Here is a 26245-nt window from a genome sequence, read left to right as displayed (position 1 = left end):
GAGCCTGCTCCAGCGCGGGGTTCCCACGGGGTCACAGCCTCATTCAGGAACCCAGCTGCTTTGGCGTGGGGTCCTACCCGGGCTGCAGATGGATATCTGCTCCACCATGGACCTCCATGGACTGCAGGGGAACAACCTGCCTCACCATGGTCTTCACCACGGGCTGCAGGGGAATCTCTGCTCCGGCACCTGGAATATTTCCTCCCCCTCCTTCTTCACTGACCTTGGTGTCTGCAGGGTTATTTCTCTTACATGTTCTCACTCTTCTCTTCAGCTGCCGTTTCTGTGTGTTCCGCAACCGCATTTCTCTTCCCCCTCTCCAGCTTTTTTTTTGTTTTGTTTTTTGTTTGGTTTGGTTTGGTTTTTTTGGTTTTGGGTTTGGGTTTTTTTGCACAGAGGCGGTACTACAATCACTGATTGGCTCAGCTTTGGCTGGCGGCAGGTCCGTCTTAGATCCAGCCGGCATTGACTCTGTCAGACACAAGGGAAAACCTCCAGCAGCCCCCACAGAAGCCACCCCTGTAACCCCCTGCTACCAAAACCTTGCCACACAAACCCAACACCCTCCAAGCCAAATTACCACTGCTTCCAAAGCATCCAATCGTGCTAGTATTGTTGAGCAATTTGTACCTGGGTATTCATTTCAGCCATTAAATTTTTAATACATTAGCTACTGTGTGAGCAGTCTGAACGGATTTCACAATTGCCGAGGTAGCAATGGCAGCAGTAGCTGCAATAATGGTAGCTGATATTATAAAGGCAATTAGCCATTGTATAAATCGTTTGGGATGACTAATTGTCTGCTTTAAAAGCCTTGATCATTGCCTTAATCCTTATTCCCTTTCCCAGGATTTGGTCATATTTACAGGGATCTACAATTCAGCATGACATAATATTGGCATGACTACTGTAAGACTTAGTTCAGATATATACTTATGAGTAAAACAGCTAAAATACCAAGGTTAACTCAGATTAGTTTCAAAAGCATGGTTACATAAAGCAATATCTAGAAACTGAGCTCCTACAAAAACAAAAGGATGTGAAGTACATATCATCACCAAATCTTTGTGATTCTCTGTCAGGTTCAAACTTATACAAGGAACGTTTTTTTATATAGTCACCGTGGCTTAGGTGCAACACCTTCAGTGGGCCCAATAAAAATGCTGCACCTGAGCCACAGTGACCCCGCAAAGAAAAAAGATCAGAATTCTTACAATACTGTTGCTGGCCACTATTGCCAGGTATGCTAAAAAAGGTATTCTTTGGAGTAGCATACACGTTGCATCATCACACTAGCTTGTTGTTGCATTCTCTTCAAATGTCCCTATGTGATAGCTTTTTCATTCTCGATGTGCTGCTTCCTCCTCATTTGTCTCTCCTCCTTCAAATTCAGAGTCTTCATCTGCAGGATTGGGTTGTCTGAGTGGTTTCGCCAGCTCATGATATGGCTTCACGTGTTTAGCTGGAATCCACTTGGTTCCTGTGGGAAGAAGAACACAAGCATACCCTCACCCCCAAGTGATTAGTTCCATAGGTCCATTCCAACCAGGTCCACTAAAAGGATCTTTATACAGTACTTTAGGTCTGTGTGAAATAGAATCAGGAGTTTTAAAATGCCGATCTATCGCTGTGATGGCCATTAAGTCTGGTGAGCGATTTAAAAAATTCAAAGTAAACCTAGTATTATCTAGTTGTTCTTGTGGTGGCATATTCCCCCTTTTTTGTTTATGCAACATGGACTTTAAAGCATGATGCGCACTCTCAATTATTGCTTGTCTGGTAAGTGAATGTGGAATTCCTGTCACATGGGATACCTGCCACTGTTGCAAAAATAATTGAGTAGATTTAACTACATACCCTGGACCGTTGTCAGTTTTAATGGTTTGAGGAACCCCCATAATTGCAAAGCATCGTGACCAATATCGTTGAACATCACGCGCCCGTTCTCCAGAATGAGCAGTAGCACAAATATAAGAGGAAAAGGTATCAATAGAAACATGCACAAATTTCAAGGAGCCAAAGGCAGATACATGTGTAACATCACTTTGCCAAATGGCATTAGAGTGTAAACCACATGGGTTAACTCCAATGCTCACTGCATCAGAAGCAACTCTTTGACAATCTGGACAAGAACGAATTATATCTTTAGCCTGTGCTTTTGTCAAATTAAACATCTTTTGCAACGCTGCAGCATTTTGGTGAAAAAAGGAATGAGAGGCCACAGCAGAGTGGAATTGCACCGTGCCCACAGTAAAAGAGTCAGCCACGGCATTGCCTTTAGTCAAAGGTCCTGGCAGCACAGTGTGCGACCTAATGTGACAAATAAACAAAGGATAAGCTCTTTTATTTAAAAGAGTTTGCAATTCCAAAAATTTGTTGAATAAGTCTTCATCATTTATCTCCTTTAAGTAAGATCCTGGTAATCACTGTACAACACGTACGACATATTCCGAATCAGAAATAATATTGAGTCGTTCCAATGGAAATAAAGCTAAAGCATGTAAAACAGCCTGTAATCCCACACGCTGCGTGGAACCTTGTAACAGAACAACAGATGTCTGCCATAGTCCATTATCTAGCCAGGCAACTACACCTCGTCCAGTTTTTCCAGAGCCATCTACAAAAACTGTACTAGCATTAACAATAGGAGTATCTGATACTATCATCTATGGTTTGATGTTTAATGTGTGAAGGTTTTGCAGTAACTTACATTTAGGCAGTAAGAACGAAATTTTGTTTGTGAAGTTGGCCATTGCGATTTGCAGTGATTGTGATTGAACAAAAAGGTAATCAAAATCTTCTTTTGAAAAAAGGAAGATACAAGGTATCGGGATCAAAACCAATGAGACACTGAGTGTGTGACCGTGCTTTTTGTACCACAGTCACAATCATTTCTAAAGGCTGTGTAATAGTTTTCTTTAAACTGTGAGAGAGAAACACCCATTCCAAATATAAAATTTTCTGAGCGACTTTATCATGTTGCCCTATAATAGCAAAAGGTTGTTTTGGACCTTGTATGACATACACATCAACAGGTAAAGTTAAGTCCCTTCTATAGGCTTGTAACGTAGATATCTTTTGTGAAACTAAATTTAACTCTTCCTTGGCAGCTGGAGTTAAGATCCATGGTGATGTTAAATCAGGATCACCTCTCAGAATGTTGAAGAGATTACTTAACTCCTCTGTGGTTATACCTAACATGGGTCGTACCCAGTTTATTGTTCCTAATAATTTTTGAGCATCGTTCAGAGTTCGTATATCTGTCTGCAACTTTAATGATTGAGGCTGTACTGTTCTTTCTGTAAGAATCCACCCTAAATACTTACAGGACGGCATCTTTTGAATTTTTTCTGTAGCAATTTGAAGTCCAAAGGTGTGCAAAGAATTTACAAGATGTTGCACAACACTTTCCAAATACTGTGTTGTTTCTGTTGCAATTAAAATATCATCCATATAATGATATATTATAGCATTTGGAAATGCATCTCAGCTCGGTTGAATAGCCACAGCAACTACTATCTGACATATAGTAGGACTATTCATCATGCCCTGAGGTAGCACTGTCCACTGATAATGCTGTATAGGCTTGGCGTTATTTACACTAGGCACTGAAAAGGCAAAATGTGCACAATCATCAGGATGTAAAGGAATTGTGAAGAAGCAGTCTTTTAAATCAATTACTTGTAATTCCCACTCTTTAGGGATCATTGCAGGATTTGGAGTCCCTGGCTGGGTAATCCCCATAGGTTGTAACGCTGCATTTATCGCTCGTAAATCCTGTAATAATCTCTGTTTTCCTGACTTTTTTTGAATAACAAAACCCGGTGTATTCCATGGACTAGTTGAAGTGGCAACGTGTCCTTGCTGCAAGTTCTCTGGAATTAATTTATGTGCTTGTATCAATTTGTCCCCTTTTAATGGCCACTGATTGACCCAAACAGGTGCAGAGGTCAGCCACATAAGTTTGAGCAGGGGTTTTACATCAGTGACCCTTAGGATAAATTTGAATTGACCGTGGTTAGGGTAATGTGCCATTGTTTCAATAAATCTCTGCCCCACAAATTTACAGATGAGTCAAGTACATAAGGCTGAATCCATGCTTCATGCTTCTCAGGCCCCTTTACTGACAAAAGTTTGGTACTTTGCATGGGCTGTCGAGTGCCTCCTATACCAACAATTGTAGAAAGAGCTATTTGCAATGGCCACGAAGTTGGCCAGTCCTTTTTTGATATGATAGAAACATCTGCTCCGGTATCTAGCATTCCTAAAAACCATCTACCCTCAATTTGCAATTTTAAAATTGGCTGTTGCTGTGTTATTTCCTATGACCGACCATAACACAAAAGGACTCCCGGTGCTATCAAAGCTACCATCACCTTGATTATTTTGCATGTTTTGAGGTACCCAACAAGGAAGCAATATTAATTGAGCTATTTTTGTGTTCGCCGGAATTGTACATGGAATTTGCATTGAAGCTAGCATGATTTTAATTTCCCCGTGATAATCTGAATCAATAACTCCAGGGTATACAATTATTCCCTGTGTCGTAGCACCAGATCATCCAATTCTTAATCCTAACATGCCATCAGGCAAAGGTCCAAATATTGCAGTCCCCACAATATAAATCCTCTGTTCTTTTATTGAGAGGTTGGCTGCTGTTGCCAAATCCAGTCCGGCACTCCCTGTAGTTGCGGGCTGGAGGTCATAGATGGTTCTTGCAGGCTGCCTGTTTGTGTAGCAGTCCAATCGGTTAGTGGTGCCTCCACTGAATTCCAGACCCTGTTGGTTTGTGGGGCACCGGGTCTTGTGCCCCTCCTGTAGTTTCCCTGGAAGAGATTACCTTCCTTGTCAAATTTCAATTTGTGTTGATTCGCCCAATGATATCCTTTACTACAATGAGGGCAGAAGTGATTTACAGGTTTATCACATTTGGATTTTTGTCGTTTAGGACATTGCTTAGCCATATGTCCCAATTTTCCACAGTCAAAGCATTTCACAGTAATTTGATTAACATTTAGTTGTCATGACAGTGCAACAGCTAACATGTTAACTCTATGAGTCTCTGTCCCTATGTTTTGACATATCTTAATATATTGCCCAAAGTCATAGCTCTTCCTCTAACTGATTTCAGTGCAGCCTGACAGTCTGTATTTGCATTCTCACAAGTCAATTGAAATAATAATACTTTTGCAGCTTCCGGATTTTCTACCTGCCGGGTTATCGCAGCTTGAAGGCGATCAATAAAAGATACATATGGTTCCTGAGAGCCCTGTCGTATAGAGGCAAATGAAGTGGTACTTTGCCCAGTTTCGGGTACGTGTCGTAAAGCCATGACTGCAATATGAGCAGCTTGATCGAAAACTTGCTTTGGCAAAGCTGCTTGTGCCTGAGGTGTAATGTAAGGGCCTGTTCTTTGTAGCATGTTTTGATCTACAAGTATCCCTGATGACGAGTTCTCCATAATTTGTTCCACTGATAAATCATTGTATTCTAATTGCCATACAGAATACTGAGCAGAAGTCAACACCGTTTTCATAAGCAATTTCCAGTCCCAAGGAGTCATAGTATAAGTGCCTCCAATTGCTTCCACTAGTCCCATTATAAATGAATTGTGTAACCCATTTTCACGAATTGATTTCCGTAATTCTTTTATCATTTCATAAGGTAAACCGTCATGCTGTGGTATAGTATGGGGTTTGTATATAACAGGAAAAGTGAACATGGTATCTCCTTGCTGTAGAGCTTTTTCTCGACAGTGTTGCATCAAGCTATTTGTATTTTTTCCCAAATCATTAAGTGAATCGTCACATTTAGCATCAAACTCTGTTAAAGGCAGAGCTGAAGGCACTATAGTTTTTTCTCCGCACCGCTGTAAAACAGGAGCCACAGTATTAGACAGAGGCATAGAGTTAGAGGGATTAGTAGGAGAAGGAGATACAGGCAGTGCAGCAAAGCCAGGTTCTAAGTTCTGCAAACCCTGGAGAGGGAGTACCAGGCAATTGGGGTGCGTGGGTGGGAGAGGGCAGCAGCACGGCGGCAGCCATGGCAGGTGCAGAGGCCGCGGGAGGCAGTGGCGGCAAAGTGGGTGCGAAAGCAGCGGGACGCAGCAGCGAGGCGGCAGGGACCTGTATGCGGTGGTGAGGGTTGGCAACCCTGCGGAGCCCATGCTGCCCACCCGCTGCCTACCTGTCTGCCTGCTGGCAGGATGTGTGCATTAACGGTGTTAGTGCAGGCAGCGGTGGAAGTAATGAGGGATATAAATCCGACTCTTTTTCAGAGTCCACCTTGCCTGATACAAAAGAATTATTATCAGAATCAGAATCCTGCTCATTAGAGGCCTGCTTACAGACTGTCTCCTCAAAAGCAATATCAGGTTGTATTGGTATGATTTTCTCTGTCGGCTGTAAATGCACCAGCGCAGCATAAATAAATCTCCATGTCATAATTAAATTTTCTGATACACCAAAGGCCAAAGTTTTTCACGTTTTTAAATGCTCCCCAACTCTTTCCCAACCCTTGCTATCAAAAAGTTCCCTTTGTGGGAAACCAGTTACAATTATCCTTTACCCATATTAAAAGCGAAGCAATTTGTCCCTCTGTTATTTTATACCCAGAAGCCTGTAAAATCTGCTGCAAAGTGTTTAAGTAGAGCTTATGCTCCTGAGAAACTAATTGCCCCATGCTACCGCAATCTCGCAACTCACCTGTTCCATAGGGGTTGCTGTTACCTATTTTCTCGGAGTCATGGCCACTTCTTCAGAACTCTCCCGGTTAGATTGCGTGGTCTCAGCAGTGAAGGGGAATCACCTCTTTTCTTCTTCTCTCAATCAGGTCATTTTCTTCTCTTAATCATGCCGGCTTCTTCTATCCATCATGTTGCCGTCTTCTCTTGATCACGTCATCTTCTTCTCTTGATCACGTCGGGCTCACCATCTGTGGTGACTCAGTCAAGCACTCAAGCTCTCTGTGCAAGATCCCCTTTATTTCACTAAGAGATCAAACTTATATATGTTTCAACAAAGGTCTAGAAAGAACTAACGGCATACAGCCAATACTACTAACACAGGAGGGCATATCTGGCCCAGCTGGGATGTTTGCCAGTCCTCAAAACATTTAAAGATAAAAACATTCCATAGACATACTTGTGACTGTCTTCAGCCACATCTTCCCAGGCCTACACAAGGCCATCCTCCAACCTGACCTTGTAAAACTAGTTCTTCAAAGGCTTGGCAAACATGCAGCGCAACAAATTCTAACGGTCACTCTTGAAAACAAATGCCAGGTGTTCCGAGCTGCTCCCACACCTGTCACAATGCCACATGCAATAATTCAGAAGCTGTGCCCCTTTTTGTGAAAGCAGATTCTCTACTGATTTCAGTTGCAAATCAGCATGCAGTTTTCTCTGCAGTGACTCAAGTTCATTTCCAGTGGAGATCAGAAATTGGGATGATGATAGCAAGGAAAAGAATCCAATACTGTTTTAGTTTGACACAATATGGCTGCTGCAGCACAAAGAAAGGTGTTACAGTTGTCACAGTGGAAATATTAAAGTGCAATACTTGTAAGATCTCTGTGGGAAAATAAAGGATTTTGTTTCTTGTATACATGTTACCTGATCAAAAAGTAACTCCTGAAACACACAAAGCATGTTTAGAGGAGACATTGCTTTTTTTCTGCACAGGGTGCAAGGTAGAAGATTTCCACAAATCGAGCACACCTACTGAGGTTTTCAGTCCATACTTATACACTACAGATAAAACACCACGCCAATCTAATACATATGTTCCGCCTAACTATTGCATATTCATTATGTTGAGCAAGCATGATGCGTTATTCTCTTGAGCAATCATCCCAGAGTCTTCTACACCTGCGCAGGGGTCTCTAGTGGTCTTCGGTGGTCTTCAGTGGTCGTTTGGGGAAGAATACTCCTACTCCTTTTGTCCTTTTATGGTCATGCATCATCTGAGGACACCAGGGTCTTTGTTTCTATTGCCAACCCCTTGTTTCTCAATGGGGAAGGAGGATGTATGTTCTTAATTAGCAAGTCTGTGAATCTGAAATGTCCCTTATCTGGTGCCTTGACTATTATCCAAACACTCCTTAAGCATCCTCTATTGTAAGCAGAATCTTAAACTAGATAAGCTTTACCTTGAGTACACCTAATCTAAACAGTCCTTGAATAGCAAGCACATCACACTTCTCATGTTTTAGTTTGTTTTTTTTTTCTTTACCTTATTACTGCCTTCTTATTTGTTAATCAGTCTTTTGAAGGCTTGAGGCAACATACAGACTAGGATTTATGCATTATTTTCATAGCTGAATATTTTCACTGTCTTTCAATTTCCTTTCTCTGCTGTGTTATCAAAAAAGCTGGTCAAAGAAAATCTCTATGACTCGATTTTGGAGTTTTAGAAAGCAAGCATTCTTTATTGCAGTGCTGGGTGCATGAGGGATCACTTCACCTATCACGCACACCATTACCTACGGCAAGCAAAATTTATATTATTCCAGTCATACATATTCATATTATCATTTACATAGTGTCCACCCTTTGGTCACACACAGTGTGGGTCATCTCTTTCTCCTAGTTAACTGGTCTTGGCAAGCTTTAATTACAAAATCTCAGCAGAACTCAAAGCTTATCATCAGGGCCCAAGGCACATCAGGCCCGAGGCCCCATCTGCTAGCGCCTCCAGGGCATACCATTGACAAAGCTCAAGGTTTTTCTTATATAATTAGTACATACCAAAATTTTGAAGTTTTCAAGCAAGCAAAAGTTCATTTGTACAGCAATACAGAAAAATTTTCCTTCTCCTGCCTTTTTTCAAGGCATCAACTGCAACATACTTAAAACTCCATACAAAAAAAAAATGCATTAAGAAAAATCTGTGTTGCAAACTTTGACATTCCAACTTTGGAAATTATTAAATTATCCTTACTTTATAAAGTTAATTTTGTCCCTGCATACATGGACTGATAGTCTTCAGTTATATAATTGCCAATTTTTGCAAAGAACATTAGCCTCATGTATGCCTTGACAAATGGTCTGTGTATTTACCTTTACAATGACCTGAACAGATAAAATGGTAGCAGTGCTTCTATTGTCAGATACAGGAAGATTAATGGCAGAAATATACATTAATTATTTTGGGTTCTGAATTTAAACACCAAGTTTCTGATTTTTCAATTTTGTGTTTTTATAGCTGTCGTGGTTTAACTCCAGCCAGCAACTAAGTGCCACGCAGCCGCTCACTCACTTCCCCCATCCAGTGGGATGGGGGAGGAAATCGGGAAAAAAAAGGTAAAACTTCTGGGTTGAGATAAGAACGGTTTAATAGAGCAGAAAAGAAGAAACTATAATGGTAATGATAACACTAATAAAATGACAACAGTAGTAATAAAAGGATTGGAATGTACAAATGATGCACAGGGCAATAGCTCACCACCCGCCGACCGACACCCCGCCAGTCCCCGAGCAGCAATTCCCTGCCCCCCCCCCACTTCCCAGTTCCTAAACCAGATGGGACGTCACATGGTATGGAATACGCCGTTGGCCAGTTTGGGTCAGGTGCCTTGGTTGTGTCCTGTGCCAACTTCTTGTGCCCTGGCTGGCCATGAGAAGCTGAAAAATCCTTGACTATAGTCTAAACACTACTGAGCAACAACTGAAAACATCAGTGTTATCAACATTCTTCGCATGCTGAACTCAAAACATAGCACTGTACCAGCTACTAGGAAGACAGTTAGCTCTATCCCAGCTGAAACCAGGACAATAGCACGTTTTTACTCAAATCTCTTATCAACATCACTTACAAATTAAATTGTTCGACATTTCTACAAATGAGGATGAGACCCACCTGGCTAAAGGCAGACACCTCTATTGTAGACATTACATTTGAGAATGTTGCACTAAGCACTCTTAATGGAAAGAGATCAGTATTCTTAGGGAATGACTTGTCTCATTCCAGAAGTTTGAATACTTAGTCTAACAAAACACTATTTACTTTTGTTCTTGCTCTTTCAATTAACAAATTGAATCAGTTCACCAAGGGCTCAGATGAGCACCCTAGCCAACACAACAAAAGCAGTAGGAGTTTGTGACCAAGACCAAAAGGGAGGCGGGCATGCTGCTCACCCATATATATGCATATGTATGTGAGACAAGGGGAGTCAAAAGAATCTCAGTAGACATAATAAAGGGGGGTGAAAGATGATGTTTAGTGCTTACATTGTTGAAATTAGCTGAGGTAGAGACAGTCCTTGATAAGAAGAGCTGGTCCCAAGAACCAGCCAATGAGGTAGAGACAGTCCTTGATAAGAAGCAGGAGCAGGCCCCAAGAGCCAGCTAAGACTGGTCTTGCAGCTTGGGTGAATACCAAGAAATCACTGAGCCTGCCGCAAGGAAAGAGGTTACTAGCGGTGACGAAGAGGAGTCATCTATCTTCATCTCTGCGACCACCAGACGATCACCATAAAGAGGCCCTGCGCAGGCGCAGTTGAGAGGAGACTATGGAAATGACCTCTCAGAGCTAATTTTAATATGAAGCGGGGATAGGTCATGCATATGTATAGGCGTATTGTAAATATGTAATACCTGACTGTATAAACTTGAGGCGAACTGCCGAGTCGGGCACGCACGACTTTGGTGGGACTACCCCTGGTGCTGCCCAGTGCTGAATGAACATACCTACTTTACAATCTCACTGATTGTGGAGTCTGTTTTCCGCACATCAGTTTGGCAAGTCAGCCAGGAGACTCTCTGCTCGGCTGCGGGACCGACTGCGGAGCGGATGCCCATTGGCGCGCCCCGAGCGCTTTCCTCGGAGGAGCTTCCGCTGCCAGCCGCTCACCGCGGGAGCAGACAACAACCTCCTGCGGAGCCGCGGACCAAACGGTATGTTTTACAAGGGGAGCCTGTAAAAGTACGGGCCGGGGCAGCTGGTAAATTGCACAGAGACATCTGGTGTGCAGCGTAGTCCCCGTATGGGAGGAGGGTACCCTGTATGGGGGGATTTGCTGACCGATAGAGCGGCCCCTAGTGATCTTGGGGGTAGATCGAGCAAATCCAGGGTGACTGCTGCATCCCAGTATCAGGAGGCAGGACGGACCTGTCGATGACTGGTATATAAGAGGCAGGAGAAGGGTAAGCGCACCCCCTCGCAATTGCGCTTGGTTTATTTTTGCAGCTGCTGAAGGTTGTCAACTGGAGTGATGCTTGTATGATGTGAATATTTGGAAATTTATGTTAAAGATTTTGTGTGGGTGTGTGGAAATGATATGTTGAAATTTATAGGTGTATGTATGTTAATGTGTGAATGTCTTTACATATTAATAGGGGTGATTCCTTGCTTTGTATGTGGGCTTGCAACTGCACTATATAATAATTAGCATCCGGCTTGGGTTTTGTTGAAGTGTAAATCTTGTGGGAGAAGCTGGTACTGTACATGTAGCAGATGGAAACCAGACTGCCTTGAGTGTTTTCTCCAAATTCCACAATTTTATGATTGGGAAAGAGCTCACTAAGAATCCAAAATAGTGAGATTGGTGCGTGTAGGGTTCAGTTATATGGAAGTTAGTTATTGGACCTGAAAATAGCTCATGGTCACAAGATTGTTCCAGGCGCCTTTAGAAGGCCTTGAACAGAATAAATAAGAAGATAGAAGAAGAAAGATCCCAATTAGGAAAACACAGGTGCACATTCCACGATAAAGGGAACTTGGCACAAACAACCTCAATTCAGGGGCTTATCTTGACCAATTGGACTAAGACAAGTCTTGTATGCTCTAATTAACACAACCAATTATGTCTTATGTTTGTGCGCGTGGACAGTATCGATGTAACCAATCACCACTTATGCTTGTGCGCGTGGACAGTACCGATGTAACCAATCACCGCTTATGCTTGTGCGTGTGGACACCAAGTGCTTGCATGTAGTAGCCAATCAAAGTCTCTCAACAACTTAGAGAATTGTATAAAAATGATTAGCTAAGCTCAATAAACTGGCGACTTTAATCATCACATTGGTGTTCCGTCGTCCGGGCCCCGCACGGATTAATCCCTAAACCCTACATTTGGCGACCTCCGACGTGATCCGAAGAGGAACAAGAGGCAACGCTACTGAAAAGGCGGGGGAATTGCCGCGGACCACGGTGGCTTGAAAGACAGCACCGGCACTGCTCGAGAGAGGCAGGACACTGCTTGGGAAAAGCAGGTAAAATCGTAAGCTTACGTTGATAAAAAGGGCGGCAAGGGTTTCGCAGCATCTGCGAGGGAAAAGACAGCCGGAAAGATATTTATGAGGCTGGTTGAAAAAACAGAGAAAAATATTAAAAAGGACAGAAACCTTTCAATTAGTGTGGGTACAGCTTTTGAGCTTAGTACCCAGAAAGCTATCGGAACCTCCCTATGGGATGAAATTAGTGACGGGTCTAAAGAAGTTAAAGATCTTGCAACTTTATGGAAATTGATTAAGACAACTCTGTAAGAAATGAAAGCAGATCGTAAAACGTCTGTGTCTGCTTTTGCTGCTCTCTCTCTCCAACCGCAAGCGAAAGGGAAAAGCGGGGAGAAAAACATAATGCAGCGAGAGAGACTTTTTGGAGCTTGTCCGCCTGCTCCTGTGCTCTTGACTTCTGCTCCACTCCCTGGGACTGCCGATATTAATCAGCCATCTGACAGTTCCCAAGCCTCCCTAACTGTACAATTAAAGGAAACTCTACAGAATCAGGGAGTGAGTAAAAATCCGCCTATGAGAAAACAGCCCCCAGATACCACCGTTCAACATGAACAAATTATACCTAGCATATACCCTGATTCAAATAATGCAAACGAGGATTTGGCTACTATAATACAAAAACAAGAGAAAGCTAAAATACATGCTGAAGCTCACGCTGTAGCACTCGCGGTAGCATTACGACTGATGGTGGGACAGGGAAAAGGAGACTACGGCCCATACAAAGACCCCCCCGCGTGTCATCGGTGTGGTCAACCAGGGCATTTGAGACGTGCGTGCCCTCAACACATAGCAACGCAGCCTCGATCTGTGCCGGCACGGACTAACAGCAGCCGGTCAAACTTTCCTGGGGTCTGTGAGAGGTTTCAGAAGCCTCTGTACATCCACAAAAGCTATCGCTACACAAAGACATACGAAATGTACATGATGTACAAAAACTTGTCGGAGACCTGCAGTGGATCCGGCCTTATTGTGGTATCACCAATACAGACTTACAACCACTGTTGGACTTATTGCGGGGCAGCAATAGCCTAACTTCTGTACTACATCTAAGTGCGCCCGAGCAGCAAGCCTTGACAGCAATTGAGCAGAAAATCACATCATCTATGTCTGGCAGATATATCCCTGATTTGCCCATAAATTTGTATGTATGTAACTCAGATAAGGAAGTTGCGGGAATTTTGGGTCAGTGGGATGAGCAACAAAAACAAAACCCATTGGTAATACTAGAATGGATATTCTTGCCTGCTAGCATGTCAAAAACGGTAGTCACTAGAATTGAAGCTCTGGGGATGTGCATTCAAAAAGCAGGGGTAAGGGCGATACAAATTTCAGGGAGGCAAATGGACAAAATCATTTTACCTATGTCACTTGATATTGTGAGTAATGCCATGATGAAAAATGACTGCCTTGCAGTAGCTCTGCTGGACTTCAAGGGGGAAGTAGATAATCACTACCCCCCCCACCCATTATTTAAAACAATGTTAACAATGGAACCGCACTCTATCTGCAGCAATAAGCCGCTGGAAGCCATTACCGTTTTTACTGATGCTAGCAGCAAGACAGGTAAAGCAGGATTTGTATATTTACAGGATGGATCCTGGAAATCCAAAGTCATTCTGTCAGAGGGGTCAGTACAAGTGCTCGAGCTATTAGCCATATGCTCTGTTTTTAAAAAATGGGATAAAACACCTGTCAACATTATTTCAGATTCTCAATATGTCGTGGGGATAGTCAAATGTATGCATAGGTCCCTACTAAAAACTGTAAACAATAAGCAGCTGTTTATGACACTTTTAAAATTATGGATGTTACTAGAAGAACGGACAGACTTATTTTTTATCGATCATGTTCGTAGCCATACAACGCTGCCGGGATTCATTGTGGAAGGTAATGCGCGCGCGGATCAACTGGTAGTAGCCAATGCAAACATCTATTTTAATACACCCAAACCTGATTTCTTTGGACAAGCTCTGCTATCCCATAAATTTTATCATCAGTCGGCAAAAGCGCTGAGTAAACAATTTAATCTTCCATTGCAGCAAACCAGAGCTATTCTTGCTGCTTGCCCAGATTGTGCGAATATTCAAAACTTACAACCACAAGGGGTGAACCCCCGGGGATTATCACCATTGCAAATTTGGCAAACAGATGTTACGGAATATCCCAGTTTTGGGAGATATAAATTTATTCATGTATCTATTGACACATATTCGAACCTTATGTGGGCTACTGTTCATATATCAACCAATGCTAAAGCCGTAATTAAGCACCTTTTGGCAGCATTTGCTGCCATGGGAGTGCCAACAGAAATTAAAACAGACAATGGCCCGGGATATCGCTCACAGTCATTAGAAACATTTTTACAGATGTGGGGGGTAGCTCATAATTTTGGCGTACCCCACAATTCCACTGGTCAAGCTATTGTTGAACGTGCACATCGGACCTTAAAGGATCGTTTAAACATTTTAAAAACGGGGGAAGATATGCGGCACTGTACTACCCAAGAGTTAATAAGCAAAGCACTGTATGTTTTGAATTGGCTACAGCCACGTGGTACTGAGGATCAGATCCCAACTAATAGGCATATGTGTGGGAACAAAAATGTTGATAAAAATCAGCCGCAAGTTTCAGTATTCGATCTGGTTTTACAGCAGTGGCAAGGACCTTGCAAATTATTTACGTGGGGAAGAGGGTATGCTTGTGTTTCCACAGGTAATGAACAACCCCATTGGATACCGGCGAAATGGGTCAAGCCGTGGATTGAGCGACCAGATGCCACAGACAACTCAGAAGAGCAAGAGGCAGCGGAGACGTCAGTAGGTCCTGAAGCCCTAGATAGACCGACTAGACAAATCACAACGGAGACCGGCAGTCAATGTGGAGATTAAGAATGCGTGTAAAAAACATGGAGTATGATATCGTTTTTGGATATGTATTTTAGTGCGAGTGGGTAGAAAAGAGAGCAAATCATCAAAAAAAAAAAAAAAAAAAAAAAATTTTTTTTTTAACCACTGTAACAGACATTCAACTAATCATAATCAACTAACCTACTAACCTATAACATTGTATAGAGGATAAGCTGTTTAGAATAACTGCTGTAGAGAATAAGTAAATATATATATAGTTTAATGTTAATCAGTCCTCGGCGAAACATTACTCACAGAAGCCAAGTGTGGAAGTAGTTTTACGATACCTGATATGTAGTCATTCATTAAAAAAAAAAAAAAAAAAAAAAAAAAAAATTTTTTGCTAAACAGGTAGTTAAAACTGAAATTAGAAGTAAGGTCATAGACTCAGTTAACAATCTAGAAATAGGGTGATGGGAGAGTCCATTTTTCATTAATAACCTCGGGGCGAGATTATGCTTATGTTTTCACAGGTGCCAGCCCCTGATGGACTTCCGTTTGATTTATGCGACCATCATCACCTGAAGCATCATAGATGGTGCGGCAATACGAATTCCACCTCAGCCAAAAACTAATGCGTAGGTCATCTTAGCTAACGTAACAGATTAAAATTCTCAGTGCATTACGGCCGCATCACAAAGCCCATGAACGAATTGATAAGATAACTATGACTTGTGCAGTGCGCCTGGCCAGCGAGTGCATGCGTCATAGGTTTTCAATTGAGGTGGCTTTTGGCACACGCTGGCCACGTGTGCTAAAATCCATTCCTCTGAAAATGTATAACTACCGGGATTTTCCAAAGAGCATCAGGCTGGTGTGCAGCAAACCCATAGTTGCCTCTGTAGGGACACCCACATAAAACTGACACCTACTGATTGCTGGGCTAAGTTTGCGGAACAAGACAGCAATATGCTATTCAAAAAAAAAAAAAAAAAAAAAAAAAAGAGAGAGGGGGAGATGTAGGGTTCAGTTATATGGAAGTTAGTTATTGGACCTGAAAATAGCTCATGGTCACAAGATTGTTCCAGGCGCCTTTAGAAGGCCTTGAACAGAATAAATAAGAAGATAGAAGAAGAAAGATCCCAATTAGGAAAACACAGGTGCACATTCCACGATAAAGGGAACTTGGCACAAACAACCTCAATTCAGGGGCTTATCTTGACCAATTGGACTAAGACAAGTCTTGTATGCTCTAATTAACACAACCAATTATGTCTTATGTTTGTGCGCGTGGACAGTATCGATGTAACCAATCACCACTTATGCTTGTGCGCGTGGACAGTACCGATGTAACCAATCACCGCTTATGCTTGTGCGTGTGGACACCAAGTGCTTGCATGTAGTAGCCAATCAAAGTCTCTCAACAACTTAGAGAATTGTATAAAAATGATTAGCTAAGCTCAATAAACTGGCGACTTTAATCATCACATTGGTGTTCCGTCGTCCGGGCCCCGCACGGATTAATCCCTAAACCCTACAGGTGCGTGTCCTGGGTTCAGCTGGGATAGAGTTAATTTTTACAGGAACCTGGGAGGTGGGGGCATAGCCGGGGCAGCTGACCTGAACTAGCCAAGGAGCTATTCCATACCATGTGACATCATGCCCAGTATATAAATGGGGAGCGGGCCGGGGGGTGGTCTCTGTTTTCGGTGGGGGAAGTGGCGGAGCGTCGGGTCCCGGGTGGTGAGCAGTTGCACTGTGCATCACTCTTTTTGTATACTTTTTTTTCATTAGTGCCGTTGTTGTTGTTGTAATCTCCTTTGTGTTTGTCCCAGTAAACTGCCTTTATCTCAACCCTCGAGGTTCCAGTTTCTTTTTCTTTTTCTCTCCTCCGTCTCCTCCCCATCCCACCGGAGGGGGGCGGAGGAGTGAGCGAGCGGCTGCGTGGTCCTTTGTTACCGGCCGGGCTGAAACCACGACAGTGCGTAAAGGAAAATTTAATTCCAGAAATTTGGGACGTGTGGGAGGAAAACTGGGGAAGACTGTAACAGAAGTGTAAGAAACAATTTGCATGGAAGCTTATTAAAAGGAGAACCTAAGATCAAACTTAAGAATCATTAGGAGGAGTTATAAAATGGAAACAATCAAGGAGGAATATTGAGGAAAAGTCCTCTGGGTTGTGTAATTGCCCACTGGAAAGATCTTGCTGGGACCAGAGGTATGGAAAGTAAAAAGAACCTTTATTAAATACTGCAATCAATGGTGGCCGTTGTATAAGTTAGAAAGTGATGCTAAGTGGCCACTTAATGGGTCACTAGATTATAATACTCTATTACAACTAATGCTGTTTTTAAGAAGAGAAGGAAAATGGGATGAGGTTTCGTATGCAGACATGTTTTTCACGCTCCGAAATCATCCGGAGTGGCAAAGGGACTGTGGAATCGTACCCCCACAGGACCCCATGGTGCTTGCACTTGAGCGAGAGAACAACAAGGAGCTTAGTGGTAAACTGAGGCGGTGTTGTTCGGCATGTAGTATTGGACAAAGATGTACAAAGACAAATAAAATTCATCAGTTACCAGAACGAGATCTAACTGATTTGTTTAAGCCTCCCCCTCAACCACAGGAACAGGATGCAGACTCGGATAGAACTCCGACCCCCCCGAGCAGTCCTGTATCTTCCCGTACTAGGAAGAAAATTACCTCAACAGCTTTACAAGTACCTCTCCGAGAGGCGGTGGGGCCAAATGGTGGGACGATGTTAATCAAAGTACCCTTTTCTACTGCTGACCTAGGGGAATGGAAAAAGGTTGCAAAAGATTATAGGAGAGATCCGATAAGTGTAGCTAAGCATTTACAATTTATTGTGAAACAGCATAACGCTGATTGGAAGGATATACAGCTATTATTGGAATATATGACCGAGACAGAGAAAGAGCTGATTTTAAAAACAGCAGGGAACCTTGCTGAAGATCATTATAAGATTACAGGAGGGGACGTTAGAGGAATATTTCCCTCTCCAAGACCCAAAGTGGGATGTTAATAGATCTGCACATATGGAAAGATTGCAGGAGTATCAGGAGTGGATTATAAAAGGAATGGAGAGAACGATCCCCAAAACTATAAATTGGTCAGCTTTATATGCAGTTAAACAGAGTCCTTCTGAGTCTCCATCTGAATTCCTGGACGGACTGAGGGATGTAATGCGCCGCAGCACACGGCTGGATCCTGGGTCAGAGGTAGGAACACAACAATTAGTCTCCCTTTTTTTGGGTCAGTCTACAGGGGATATAAGGCACAAACTTCAGAAATTACGCCCTACAGAGAGTAGGAATTTAGAAATGTTGTTGGATGAAGCATGGAGGGTATTTAGTAACAGAGAAGAAGGACATAGGCAAGGGCAAAGGAAATTAATGGCTGTTATTCAGGAAGAAAGAGGAAGAGGGCCTAGACAAGACTTGCCCCGACTGGGCAAGGATCCATGTGCTTTGTGTAAGAAATTTGGTCATTGGAAAAGGGAATGCCCAAGGAACAAGGAGGATCAGAGGGCTCAAACAGCAAGAATGGTAGCCCCTGTGAAGGGAGACTGACGGGAACCTGGGGAATCTACCCTAGCGGATCCACTGGTTATAATTAAGCTAGGGAAAACACAACAAGAGGTAGAATTTTTGGTAGATACAGGAGCAACATACTCGGTTCTGAATCAGGCTTTGATGCCCCTGGGAAATGATTATGTCATGGTGAAAGGAGCAACTGGCCAAAGTGAAAAAGGCATATTTTTGTAAACCTTTAGAATACAAATTAGGAAAACAGTGGGGCATTCATAAATTTTTATATATGCCCAACTCCCCAAAGGCACTTTTGGGAAGGGACTTGTTGGAACGATTGGGAGCAAAAATTGTATTCAAAAAGGGAGAAATTACTCTGGAGGTAAAAGATCAGCAATACATTCAAATATTGAGCCTAACCTTAACCAGTCTTGCCCTAGAAGGAAGCATTAACGAGGACATCTTAAACCAAGTGTACCCAGGGGCATGGGCTACCGATGCACCTGGAAGAGCGAAAAGTGCTCCACCTGTTGAAGTTAGGATCAAGGAAGGCCAAAAGCCAGTAAGAATTAAACAATATCCCCTAAAGAAGGAAGACAGAGAAGTAATCCAGCCGGTGATAGAAAAATTTTTGCAGTTGGGATTATTAAAAGAGTGTGAGTCTGAATTCAATACCCCTATAATACCTGTTTGGAAGCCTGATGGGTCATATCGGGTGGTCCAAGACTTATGGGCGGTGAATAAGATAACTGAAGATCTTTACCCGGTAGTGGCGAACCCATATACCCTGTTGTTATAAACTAACAGAGCCAATTCTATATAAAATTGATATATTTATTGAGAATAGCAAGCAAGCAGCGCTGGGCGGCCGGGGAGTCCACGCTCCACCAACGGCTCGCGCTTTCTGTTATAGTTACATTACTTTTATACAGTTCATGCACCCCTTTCTTGTAAATTTCCGTCTTGTCTTGCTTCTTCTTTCTTCACAGTTTTGTAGATTCGGTCAATCTTCTCAAAAAGGCGAGTGTCTGTGGAATGTCTTTTGTTGTGGAGGAATGCAGTCGTGGTAGAGTTAATCCCCTTATCTGGTCCATGGTCTTTTCCCCCCCTTATCTAGTCAATCACGATGTGTGTCTTCCACCTTCCCGACTGGTATGTAAGCTTTATTGTCTTCTTTTTAATTCAACACGAATTACACAATGTCAGGGAGCAATTTGGTTCCCTGTCTATTACACCTGTTAACCGTATTAACACCTGAATTGACTTGGTTTACTGTTTTAGATTTGAAGGATGCTTTCTTTTGCCTCCCTCTCCATGAGACCAGCCAAAAATTATTTGCATTTGAATGGGAAAACCCCAAGAGTGGTCGAAAGACCCAGCTCACTTGGACGGTGTTGCCACAAGGACTTAAGAATAGTCCTACCATTTTTGGCAATCAGCTTGCGAAAGACAGAATCCTGGGAAGCCCCATCTGAGGAGAGGAAGCTGTTGCAGTATGTGGATGATATCCTGATTGCCACCAAAACAGAGAAAGATTGTATGACATGGACGGTGAGTCTGTTGAATTTCCTGGGACTCCAGGGGTACCGGGTATCCAAGAAAAAGGCACAGGTAATGCAACGCAAAGTGAATTATTTGGGCTATGAAATTAGTGCGGGACAAAGAACTTTGGGACAGGCCCGTAAAGAGGCAATATGTCAAACTCGGAGACCTCAGACAGTGAAAGAGTTACGGACTTTTCTGGGACTGACAGGGTGGTGCCAATTGTGGATCTATAATTATGGATTCCTTGTTAAACCACTGTATGCGTTGACAGCCACTGAGCAGAAACACCTTGAGTGGAACAAGGAGACCGAATGAGCCTTTGAGCTACTGAAAAAGGCTTTGATGTCAGCCCCGGCCTTAGGACTCCCAGATGTGAGTAAGCCATTTCTTCTTTACTCCCACGAGAAGCAGGGCATTGCCCTGGGAATATTAGCACAAAACCTGGGCCCATATTGACGGGCAGTTACCTACCTCTCTAAGCAGTTAGACACGACTGCAAAAGGTTGGCCTGGATGCCTGCGGGCGGTTGCGGCTGTGATACTAACTATACAGGAAGCCCGAAAGTTTACTCTGGGCCAGAAAATGACTGTTCTGGTGTCTCACACAGTATCAGCAGTACTGGAAGCAAAAGGCGGACACTGGCTTTCTCCACAAAGATTCCTGAGATATCAAGCTATATTGGTAGAGCAGGATGACGTGGAGATTGTAGTCACTAACATTGTCAACCCAGCTTCTTTTCTCAGCGGGAACACAGGAGAACCGGTACATCATGACTGCTTGGAAACCATTGAAGCAACATACGCCAGTCGCCCAGACCTGAAAGACAGCCCCATGGAAAACGGGGAAACTTGGTTCACAGACGGAAGCAGTTACATCCTAAATGGTAATCGACATGCAGGATACGCCATCACCACCAGCCAAGAGGTAATAGAATCAGGGGCTTTGCCGATGAACACCTCTGCACAGAAGGCAGAAATAATTGCTCTAACCCGCACCCTGGAATTGGACCAGGGAAAAGTTGTGAACATTTATACAGACTCAAAATATGCCTTTAGAGTTGTACACGCACATGGAGCAATTTGGAAGGAGAGAGGACTATTGAATTCCCAGGGGAAAAATATCAAACACACAGAAGAAATTCTGAAGTTACTGGAAGCTGTCCAGCTCCCTAAGAAAGTAGCAATTATGCATATTAAGGCACACCAGAAAGTGAGCTCAGATTTGGAAAAAGGGAATGAGCTGGCGGACAGAGAGGCAAGACAAGTGGCCAAAACAAAGGTAAAACCAGAAGGGGCCTTGATTCCTGATAGACAAATCTCCCTAAAAGGTAAGCCAGAATATATCAGGGAACATCAGAAGCTCATTACAGATTCAGAAGGGTCATATAATGAAGAGGGGTGGGCTCATACCCCACAGGGCAAGCTAATCGTTCCCTCTTGCTTATTATGGCATTTGATACGGGAGGAACATAGGAAAAGACATTGGGGAACAGAGGCTCTGTATAATCATTTGATAAGAGAAATTGTGGCTAGAAATTTATACACCACGGTGAGACAGGTGACACAACAGTGTGATCTTTGCCTCCAGACTAATCCTAAGAATACCCCCAAGCTGGAAATGGGCCAGATTGGAAAAGGCAATGGGCCTGGACAACAATGGCAAATTGATTTTACAGAACTTCCAAGAAAAGGGGGGTATCGATATTTATTGGTATTAACTGATACCTTCTCAGGTTGGCCAGAAGCATTCCCAACAAGAACGGCTAAAGCTCGGGAGGTAACTAAAATACTGGTACAAGAGATAATACCACGTTTTGGGGTTCCAGCAACCATATCCTCTGACAGAGGACCACATTTTGTCTCAAGAATAGTACAACAAATTAGCCGCCATTTGGGTATAGATTGGCAGCTTCATACTCCATATCACCCCCAGTCGAGTGGTCAAGTGGAAAAAATGAACCACTTCATCAAACAGCAAACTGTGAAATTAGGACAAGAAGCAAATTTGACATGGCTTCAGTCTCTCCCTTTAGCCCTTCTGCGTATACGAACAAGACCAAGGGCGAAAGAAGGACTGAGCCCCTTTGAAATTCTGTATGGACAACCCTATGGGATACAGAGAGGGGTGTCTGTACAAGCAGGGGATGAAATTATGACTTCTTACATGGTGGCATTAGGTAAGCAACTTAATAAAATCAGGAAGCATGTGGTAGGGACTCGAGGGAGAGGTTTGGATGGGCCTGTGCATAATATACAACCAGGAGATTATGTGTATATAAAGTCTCTTACAGAAAAAACTCTGGAGCCGCCGTGGGAAGGACCATTTCAAGTACTACTTACCTCCTTCACCGCGATTAAGATCAAGAAACAGAACGCCTGGATCCATCATGCTAGGGTGAAGAAGGCACCCAAAGGACAATGGACTTCACAAGAAAAAGGACCTTTGAAGCTAAAATTTGTGAGACACTGATTGTTATGTTCCCCAGTTGGACTTTGTCCAAGGGGCAGGCTTGGGATCGAAATACTTATTTAAATATGACAGAGAGTATCTCAAAAGTACTAAATTTATCAGATTGTTGGGTATGTAATCCCCTTCCTCAGGGGAACATGTGATGTGCGGAAAACAGACTCCACAATCAGTGAGATTGTAAAGTAGGTATGTTCATTCAGCACTGGGCCGCACAGGGGGTAGTCCCACCAAAGTCGTGCACGCCCAACTCGGCAGTTCGCCTCAAGTTTATACAGTCAGGTATTACATATTTACAATACGTCTATACATATGCATGACCTATCCCCACTTCATATTAAAATTAGCTCCGAGAGATCATTTCCATAGTCCCCTCCCAACTGCGCCTGCGCAGGGCCTCTTTATGGTGATCGTCTGGTGGTCGCAGAGATGAAGATAGATGACTCCGTCACTGCTAGTAACCTCTTTCCTTGCGCAGGCTCAGTGATTTCTTGGTATTCACCCAAGCCGCAAGACCAGTCTTAGCTCCTTTTTCCTAGACAATGTAGAACTTGACTCCTTTGCATTCAGGAAAGGATATCACTATCTTTTCTTTTCATCAGTTAGACTAAGCTGAAGACATGTCCTCTGTCTCTTTCTCTCATGAGTGATTTGTGTGGAGCATGAGAGCCACATGGACAATATTTTTGGGGGAGGGGTTGCTGTTTTTTTTAAAGGATGGTTTTAAGACAGCCTGGTTATATCATGTTGGGAAGAGATAATGAATACTACTAGATCAATACTCCACATTTCCAAATGTCATAGAATGTGGAGGTCAGTTTATACAGAGGAGAGATGTCTACTCTTTGCAGTGTTTCTATGGGGATCAGAAAGTGTTAAAGAGGACAGCATAGTTCATTTACTTTGATTTATTCATGGAGTTATTAATAAAACAACAATACAAGTTGAAAATTAACCAGAAATTATAAACTTCATAAGCTGACGATTTCTAATGCACAATACCTTTCTGGAAAATTAGATGTCAGTGGAAACCTGTAATGGAATACATAGTCTCTCAACTGTGTTGGAGATATGCAAGAAACAAAACAAAGGATGCTACTTAACCCCTGTAAGGAGTTAAAGAGGCATGACCCTGAGAGAAGGGACCACCCAGATAAACATAAGGGAAACTCTACTACTGATAAAATCAAAGAGCTACTTGAACTTTGAGTGAACTATCCTAATTAACATAGTAAAAACCCAGCCCTCGGGTAGGGAAAACCCCCTACCAACAGAAGCCCCTTCCTCACTGAACATGTGCAGTAAAAAAGGAGGACACTGTGACTTTAAGTAGAGACAAGGCTCACAAGAACCAATAGGAGCAAGGGGGACTGAGCAAAACTGTAAAAGTAGTGATAACTGTTGCACGGGATATATAAATGTTCTCCGTGTGTTAACCAAGGTGTGCTAGCTTTGTGGAGTTACCACCTGGCACCATCTCTGCGCAGACATGAAATAAACAAATACCTCGGCTCTGTGTGTTATTGGCTCTTTGCACACCAGGTGAAGAACCCCGTTTTGGGACAACACCTGTACATTGTAAATTTTAATTCAGCCCTCATGAATAGTGTGCAAATACTTGATACATGTTTGATTTTGGTAAAATAAGCAATAAATCCATGGAAGTTGATAACACATAAAAAAGAACATTGTATATACTTAAGAAATGGATTCAGAAATTAGTTGATTATTAACCTGTACAGAATATACAAATTGAATCCTAAACTGCCAAATCGGTAGTCAGTATGCTACAGAAGTAAGGCATATTAACAGCACCTAAACTTTCTAAAATGTCTTTATTTTGGCATTGCTACCTTGCTATTCTAAATATAGTAGTGTTACTGATTTGTTAATGATTTGTTATTAGTTAGAATTAATCATATTCAATTTTAATAGGAATATAGAATTATAAGAAATATTTTAGCAAAAACTATATATCTATTGCATTTTACACATTTAACCAACAGCTGCTGTGAAATCCTCTGTATAACCCTTTACCAAGGCCAGAGGAATTGGTCAAAATCATCTAGTAGGAACATTTAGAACTTAGATAACAAGCTTAAGATTTAAGATAATTTGGATATAGTGTTTATTTGTAGGAGTATATTATAACCTAGAAGAATGTATAAGATGTCAGAATTTCAAATTAATGGGAACTGATAAGTTCTTTATGAAGCAACTTGTAGTTATCTGCCAAGAAACAGTTAGTTACCTGCCAAGGGCCAAACTGCGCAGAATCACCTAAAGAAGGTCAAGAAGCGGACAAGTGAGGAAGACTATGAAAGACCACCAGAGACCTTCAATGCGCTTGCGTAAAGGACATTAACATATGCTTATAACTTCCCAGAAATCTAATAAATATACATAACATTTCTCTGAAATCTAATGAATAAGTTCAATATAAGGTGTATGAATTTGGTGTTTAGGTGTGCGTGGTTCGTGAGAGGACTCACCTGCGCACCCGGCCGTCAATAAAGAAGTGTCTGCTTATCTACACTAAATTGGTGTTGATAAGTTCTTTATTCTGAGTTTTTCGGCAACAGTAGCATCTGATATTCAAGGAAGATGTTAATTTTGAGAGATGAATAAACAGAATTGTTCTGCTGTGTAACTACATCAGTATGTCATTAATGTTGTTTAATGAGTAACATTATATACAATGACACTGACTACCTATGGTTAAAGACAGGATTTAATAAGAACTCTTGATTTTTTAATTGCTTATATTTATCAGCTACTTTATGCCCTTAAATAATTTTTCTGTCAGAACAATATAAATTTTTACAACATGATTATTGAAATTCAATCTATAGGATCTTTCTGGTTTTGTCATTAAGATGTATGCCAAATAAATATTAGGCTTCTTGGCCAGTGTTGGAAATTGGGTGCTGAGCTGAATGGACCCAGTGTGGCTATTCTAATGGCTCTATGATATGTAAGGGGGACAACAGAAGGTCTTCATGAAAGATTCTCTGGGGTATTTAATGAAATAAAGGTAAGAAAAATCTGTATGAGTCAATTACAAATGGGGTCTTCAAGAGCAGCAGTATGAAGTCCCAAGTTTCAATAGTAAAAGTGTGTATTGGCAGAGTTTAAAGAGCTAATTGAGCATATGTTAAAAACAGATTCATCTTTGTGTTACTGATTGGTCATTGATTATGTTATTAATTTGTTATTGATTGGTTGGTAGCTTTGATTTATTACTGATTTGGTAGTAGTTAGAATAAATTATGTTTGATAAAAATATAAAATGGTAAGAAACAGTTTAGTAAAGATACCTCTATTGCATTTTGCACATTTAATTAACAACCGACAGCTGCTGTGAAACCCTCTGTATACTGTTACCAAGGCCGGAGGAATTGGTCAAAATCATTTAGAAGGAACATTTAGAACTTAGATGACAAGCTTGAGATTTAAGATGATTTTGCCATAGTGTTTGTCAGTAGGAGTATATTATAGCAAACTAGTGATGTAGTGTTTGTCAGCAGGAGTATATTATAGTGATATAGTGTGTGTCAGAGGGAGTATATAATAACAAACTAGAAGAATGGAGAAGATGTCAGAAT

The sequence above is a fragment of the Accipiter gentilis genome, chromosome W (genome assembly GCF_929443795.1).
Source record: "Accipiter gentilis chromosome W, bAccGen1.1, whole genome shotgun sequence".
Taxonomy (NCBI): domain Eukaryota; kingdom Metazoa; phylum Chordata; class Aves; order Accipitriformes; family Accipitridae; genus Astur; species Astur gentilis.
The sequence above is the reverse complement of the archived record's forward strand: the minus strand, read 5'-3'. Positions refer to the sequence as shown.